Below are 6,753 nucleotides of genomic sequence, written 5' to 3'. Positions count from 1 at the left end.
GTCTTTATTAGCAGCATGAGAACAGACTAATACAGGGGGTTAAGTTGCCCACAGCCTCCCAGCTAGTAAATGGATGAACCAGGATTCCAACCCTGGCTGAAGAACCCAGGCCCTTAAAATAGTTTTAACAATAATACCAACCTCACAAAGTTTCTATGAACATCAAAATGAGTTGATAGATGTAAATTGCCCAGCACTGTACCTGGCACATAGTAAGCATTTAATAAATATTTAAGAAATATTTTATTACTAATAATATTATAGTCTGCTATCTCTCAAAATGTAAAATATGAAGCCAGTGACAAATAAAATCAGAACGATCCATGTTCCAGAAAAATTTCATTAAAAGAAAATGAGGAACATTTACTAAAATGGGGGATTTTCAAGGATAAATCAACTCAGAATTAAGCACCAAAGAGTTTTAATGCTCAGAAGAAATGCATACAAGATACTGGGGCATAAAATGAAAAAGAATGATTGACCAGAAGAAAACTAAACTGACTACTGACTAGCACAGTAGGAAAACCAACATATCCAAGTTGGTGTGTGTGGTTGCGTGCGGAAAGCAAAGCAACGCAGAACGTTCATGGTCCTTCTCTCCCCATCACTCCCCAGTATCCTCCTCTTGTCTTCTGAGTTCCCAGGTATGCAGACAACCAGAAGGCCTTTGTTCTTTTTTGACCCTATTTTTATTTTTATTTACTCATTTGTTTTCTGAGACAAGCTGTTGCTGGAGGACCCAGGCTGGGGTGAAGTGGCACAATCTTGGCTCACTGCAGCCTCTACCTCCCGAGCTCAAGTGATTCTCCCACCTCAGCCTCCCAAGAAGCTGGGACTACAGGCAAGTACCACCACGCCCAGCTAATTTTTGTATTTTTTGTAGAGACGGGGTCTCCCCATGTTGCCCGGGCTGGTCTCGAACTCCTGGGCTCAAGCAATCTGCCTGCCTCGGCCTCCTAAAATGCTGGGATTACAGGTGTGAGCCACCGCATATAGCCTTGACATTATTATTATTATTATTATTATTATTAAGAAAGAGTTTTGCTCTTGTTGCCCAGGCTGGAGTACAATGGCACAATCTCAGCTCACTGCAATCTCCATTTCCTGGGTTCAAGCGATCCTCCTGACTCAGCCTCCCGAGTAGCTGGGATTACAGGTGCCGGCTACCATGCCTGGCTAATTTTTTTGTATTTTTAGTAGAGACGGGGTTTCACCATGTTGACCAGGCTGGTCTTGAACTCCTGACCTCAGATGATCTGCCTGCCTTGGCCTCACAAAGTGCGGGAATTACAGGCATGAGCCACAGTGCCTGGCTGGCCTTGACCCTATTATTAACAAAGAGGAAAAATCAAGCCATCCAGTGAAGAAAACCTACAGGATGAGCAGAAAGGTCAAATCAGCTGGGTCCCTGCTCAACTTCCTGCTGGCATATGTGAGCGTCGATGTAGCCTTCCTGATGAATATCAGTTTTATATTCCTGGTTTGGATTTCCAGCAAGATGGAGGGTAGGCAATCTGTCAGCCCGAGCATCACAGAGCAGAGAACTCCTGTTTGATCTTTTGACCTTACTTCGTTGTCAGAGATGGAATTGTGTTGACAGCAAGGCTGGATGTGTGAGCTTGCAACCTATGCAGAACCAGCAGACCCTCAGGCTCAGAGGATCTTGCACTTGATTTAGTGCTCTGCTATCACTGTCTTGAAACTCTTAATAATTTTATCTTTTTCTAATGTTTTATAAGTCACATCCAATGAGACAATGGGGAATAGGCATGAGCAGCAAAAATACTCACAACATGTGCTTCCTCTGTTCCTTGTCGCCTTATTCATGTTGAACATTTGTGATGCCCCATGACCCATGGTGTGTAGGAATTCGGAGAGACTCAATGAGAGCACAAGATCAGTGTGTTGTGTTATTAGAAGAGGCATGTATCAAGAAGTGAAACTGTAATCCCAGCACTTTGGGAGGCCAAGGTGGGTGGATCATGAAGTCAGTAGATCGAGACCATCCTGGCCAACATAGTGAAACCCTGTCTCTACTAAAAATACAAAAATTAGCCAGGTGTTGTGGTGCGTGCCTGTAGTCCCAGCTTCTTGGGAGGCTGAGACAGGAGAATCACTTGAACCCGGGAGGCGGAAGTTGCAGTGAGCCGAGATGCACCACTGCACTCCAGCCTGGGTGACAGAGTGAGACTCCGTCTCAAAAAATAAATAAATAAATAAATAAATAAATAAATAAATAAATAAATATGAGTTAGTTCTGTGCAGTGCTTCCTCTGTTCTGGTAACTATAACTGCATATGCATACATGAGCTACAAAACATGCATTGTGTAATTTCAGTCATTTTGCATACTAGTTAAATGCTCTTATCTCAAAAAAATGTATGAGTTAGTTCTGTGCAGTGCTTTCTCTGTTCTGGTAACAATAACTGCATATGCATACATGAGCTACAAAACATGCATTGTGTAATTTCAGTTATTTTGCTTACTAGTTAAATGCTCTTATAATTTCATGCAAAACTAGCATCGTACAATATTAAAATGAGTGGTGAAATCCCTACTAATAATTGACATTTTAAAGTTTTCTTTACCAAGAATGGTATTAAACAGCAAATAGGAAACACCATGGCTCTCGAGAGAGGGTGAGTTCCTGGAGGGAAAGAAAAAGCTTTGTCTTATAATGCCTTTCACAGAACTTTTCTCCTGCTTTTTTGAACAAGAGGCCTTGCATTTTTATTTTGCTCTGGGTCTGCCAATCATGTGGCCATCCCTGGTTGGCACATTCTATGTACCTATGAGCAATGTGTTTCTGAGGTACCCCTTTCTTGTTGGAGTTTATTCCTGAGTGTCATGAGTCACTGCTTGGCACAGGGGACTTACATGTTTGGGAAGCCAGGCCACTTAGATTCCCACTGCGCTGGAGCCTCGGATCTATCATAACTGTTACCTCATTCCCTAGATATCCCTCACCTTGGCTGGGCTAAGTCCGCTTCCTTTGTGTTCGCCACGATCTCGGTGAGCTTCACTAAGAAGCACTCTTTATTCCATTTGGCTTTGTTCCTACATTTTCTCTTCCTCACTGGACTATTAAGTAGCTCTTGGATGATGAAGACAAGGAACTGCATCCTTCATCGTATGTCCAGACCCTGAACACAGGCCCCTGCAGATGACAGTCACTCACAGACTAAATGACATCTCATCCTCCCAGTGCCCACCTCCTCCCACCCTTCATACACCTCCTCACACGTGTGCAATAAATAAAACCCTTTTCCCCCTAGTGTCTAATTGTAGAAGATAGAACTGTTTTGTTGTCTCTTAATTATCCCACTGGACTAAATACAAGGGCAAATAATCTAATTCTACCTGACATGCCCTGGCAACCGACAAGCCTCTTCTTCCTTCTCATAGTGCATTTCTCAGAGGGAAATGCAGCATATAAATGATAGCGTCAAGTTTTACAGACCTGAATCTGAGTCCCAGTTTGGCTTCTAACAAATGCCTCCAGCCAAACCATTCAAGTTATCTGAGCTTTAATTCCTTCATTTTATTAAACTGTGTAATAATAGTACCCTGATGTGAAATATGCATGTCATTTCTGTAACATCTTCCATACAGTTTGTTGATTCATAATACATAACTGACTTTATCATTGTTATCCCTGCCTTCAGGGAGGTTAATATATTTTAGGTTCTACATTGGTGTTATATCCTCTGAATGAGTAGATTAGAAGCAACAAAGACCAGAGAAGTTTGTCAAGCACCAGCTCCTGAACCTGAGCCAAGGAAATCAGTGGGTCAAAGCGCTATTACGATGCACCCTGCTTCTCGGATTGAGAAGAGTCCATGGATGAGCTGGATCCTGAAATAAATAAATACTGCTGGTCTTTTATGAGAAGTAAGGGGTAGGCATTCCAGGCTACAAGGAAAGCATAAGCAAGAGTGTGCACATGACTGTGTTTATCCATCCCTATGACAGTCTATGCACAAGGGCAGGCAGTAAGCATAGGGGGCAAAGGGATAGGTGACCCAGGAACTTGTATTATGTGCCAGCTTCGAGAGCACATGGTTCCTATACTTTTGGAGCTGAACAAAACAGTCACCACTAACACTTGGCCAGTGAATCCTGCTAACCGTGCATATGTATCAGTAGAGAATGTCCAGTATATTTGCTTAGCCTCTGTGGTCTGAATCTGAGCACAGGTCACTTACAGGTAGAGACTTCACCTCCTTTAGGCCAGGTTTCCTTTTATAGATCAGGCCAAAAGCTACTTGCTTAATTGCATCAAAGACTAATAAACGTCAGTGTCCAGTGAGACCCTGATCTCCAGGCACTCTGCTTCTCTTAGTTGAAAATAATAGTTCTTAGAGAAGGGCATTTTTAGGAGGGATCTTTTCTTCTTCAATATTTAGTGGACAGCAACTTTGAGGGCAGAAGGATAAGCAAGGCATTGTCCCTGCCCATAAGAAGACTCAACTCACAGTCTTTCATGTAATATCAGAACAAGACACCAATTTTATTCACCAGCTAGAGAGTGGACTTCTTTTTTTTTTTTTTTTTTTATTATACTTTAGGTTTTAGGGTACATGTGCACAATGTGCAGGTTTGTTACATATGTATCCATGTGCCATGTTGATTTCCTGCACCCATTAGCTCGTCATTTAGCATTAGGTATATCTCCTAATGCTGTCCCCGCCCCCCCCACCCCCCACCCCACAACAGTACCCGGAATGTGATGTTCCCCTTCCTGTGTCCATGAGTTCTCATTGTTCAATTCCCACCTATGAGTGAGAACATGCGGTGTTTGGTTTTTTGTCCTTGCGATAGTTTACTGAGAATGATGTTTTCCAGTTTCATCCATGTCCCTACAAAGGACACGAACTCATCATTTTTTATGGCTGCATAGTATTCCATGGTGTATATGTGCCACATTTTCTTAATCCAGTCTATTGTTGTTGGACATTTGGGTTGGTTCCAAGTCTTTGCTATTGTGAATAGTGCCGCAATAAACATACGTGTGCATGTGTCTTTATAGCAGCATGATTTATACTCCTTTGGGTATATACCCAGTAATGGGATGGCTGGGTCAAATGGTATTTCTAGTTCTAGATCCCTGAGGAATCGCCACACTGACTTCCACAATGGTTGAACTAGTTTACAGTCCCACCAACAATGTAAAAGTGTTCCTATTTCTCCACATCCTCTCCAGCACCTGTTGTTTCCTGCTTTTTTAATGATGGCCATTCTAACTGGTGTGAGATGGTATCTCACTGTGGTTTTGATTTGCATTTCTCTGATGGCCAGTGATGATGAGCATTTCTTCATGTGTTTTCTGGCTGCATAAATGTCTTCTTTTGAGAAGTGTCTGTTCATGTCCTTTGCCCACTTTTTGATGGGGTTGTTTGTTTTTTTCTTGTAAATTTGTTTGAGTTCATTGTAGATTCTGGATATTAGCCCTTTGTCAGATGAGTAGGTTGCAAAAATTTTCTCCCATTCTGTAGGTTGCCTGTTCACTCTGATGGTAGTTTCTTTTGCTGTGCAGAAGCTCTTTAGTTTAATGAGATCCCATTTGTCAATTTTGGCTTTTGTTGCCATTGCTTTTGGTGTTTTAGACATAAAGAGCCCGCATTGCCAAGTCAATCCTAAGCCAAAAGAACAAAGCTGGAGGCATCACGCTACCTGACTTCAAACTATACTACAAGGCTACAGTAACCAAAACAGCATGGTACTGGTACCACAACAGAGATATACATCAATGGAACAGAACAGAGCCCTCAGAAATGATGCCGCATAGCTACAACTATCTGATCTTTGACAAACCTGACAAAACCAAGAAATGGGAAAGGATTCCCTATTTAATAAATGGTGCTGGGAAAACTGGCTAGCCATATGTAGAAAGCTGAAACTGGATCCCTTCCTTACACCTTATACAAAAATTAATTCAAGATGGATTAAAGACTTAAATGTTAGACCTAAAACCATTAAAATCCTACAAGAAAACCTAGGCAATACCATTCAGGCCATAGGCATGGGCGAGAGTGGACTTCTTAAACTGAACGCTGGGACTTATGTTACCAAAGTAAGGGCCATGTGTGTGTGTGTGCATGTGTGTGTATGCATGCATGTGCAGATGAGAGCAGATGAGGGAAGAATGATCAGAGTTTGGGCAGAGATGAAGTAACAATGACAGCTAAAGAATCGACGAGTGGCTGGTGGTGGCAATAGCTTCAAGGACTGAACACAGAAGCAGAAACTATTTTTAGGTCATACCTTTTATTGCTGATGCTTTGCAAAAGAGCATAGATTTCCTTCATACATCACTGGCCTTTTTCTCTGGCTTTTCTCTTCCTTATCTGTAAGTAACCTTTGGAACAACAAATATTTAAGACCCATCTCAAAGTTTTTCCAAGATTGAGCTTTGATGTGATTGGCTGCTACTTAACAAACACAAGGAAGCTCCTTATTTTATCAGCCACTTATTTGATCTTCTTTCTTAGCCCTCTCTAGGACAGCACTCATAAGGAGACAGTATTCCTGAAGGCCCTTTATGGCCATGTGAAGAGAAACTTCTCTGCAGACTTGGTTCTGCGTACACACATCGTTCCTAAAATGGAATGCCAGCAATGTTGCCTAAAGCAACCCGACACACACAACAATATGTGTATTCATTGGAACATTAAACAGTGAGACAATCCTACAGCACAGGCTTTCAATCTGTAGATTACAAGCCCTTAGAGCCTAGCTTCGGCCCGCTCCGCG

The sequence above is a fragment of the Hylobates moloch genome, unplaced genomic scaffold, assembly GCF_009828535.3.
Source record: "Hylobates moloch isolate HMO894 unplaced genomic scaffold, HMol_V3 SCAFFOLD_2, whole genome shotgun sequence".
NCBI lineage: Eukaryota > Metazoa > Chordata > Mammalia > Primates > Hylobatidae > Hylobates > Hylobates moloch.
Note: the sequence above shows the minus strand (reverse complement) of the source record.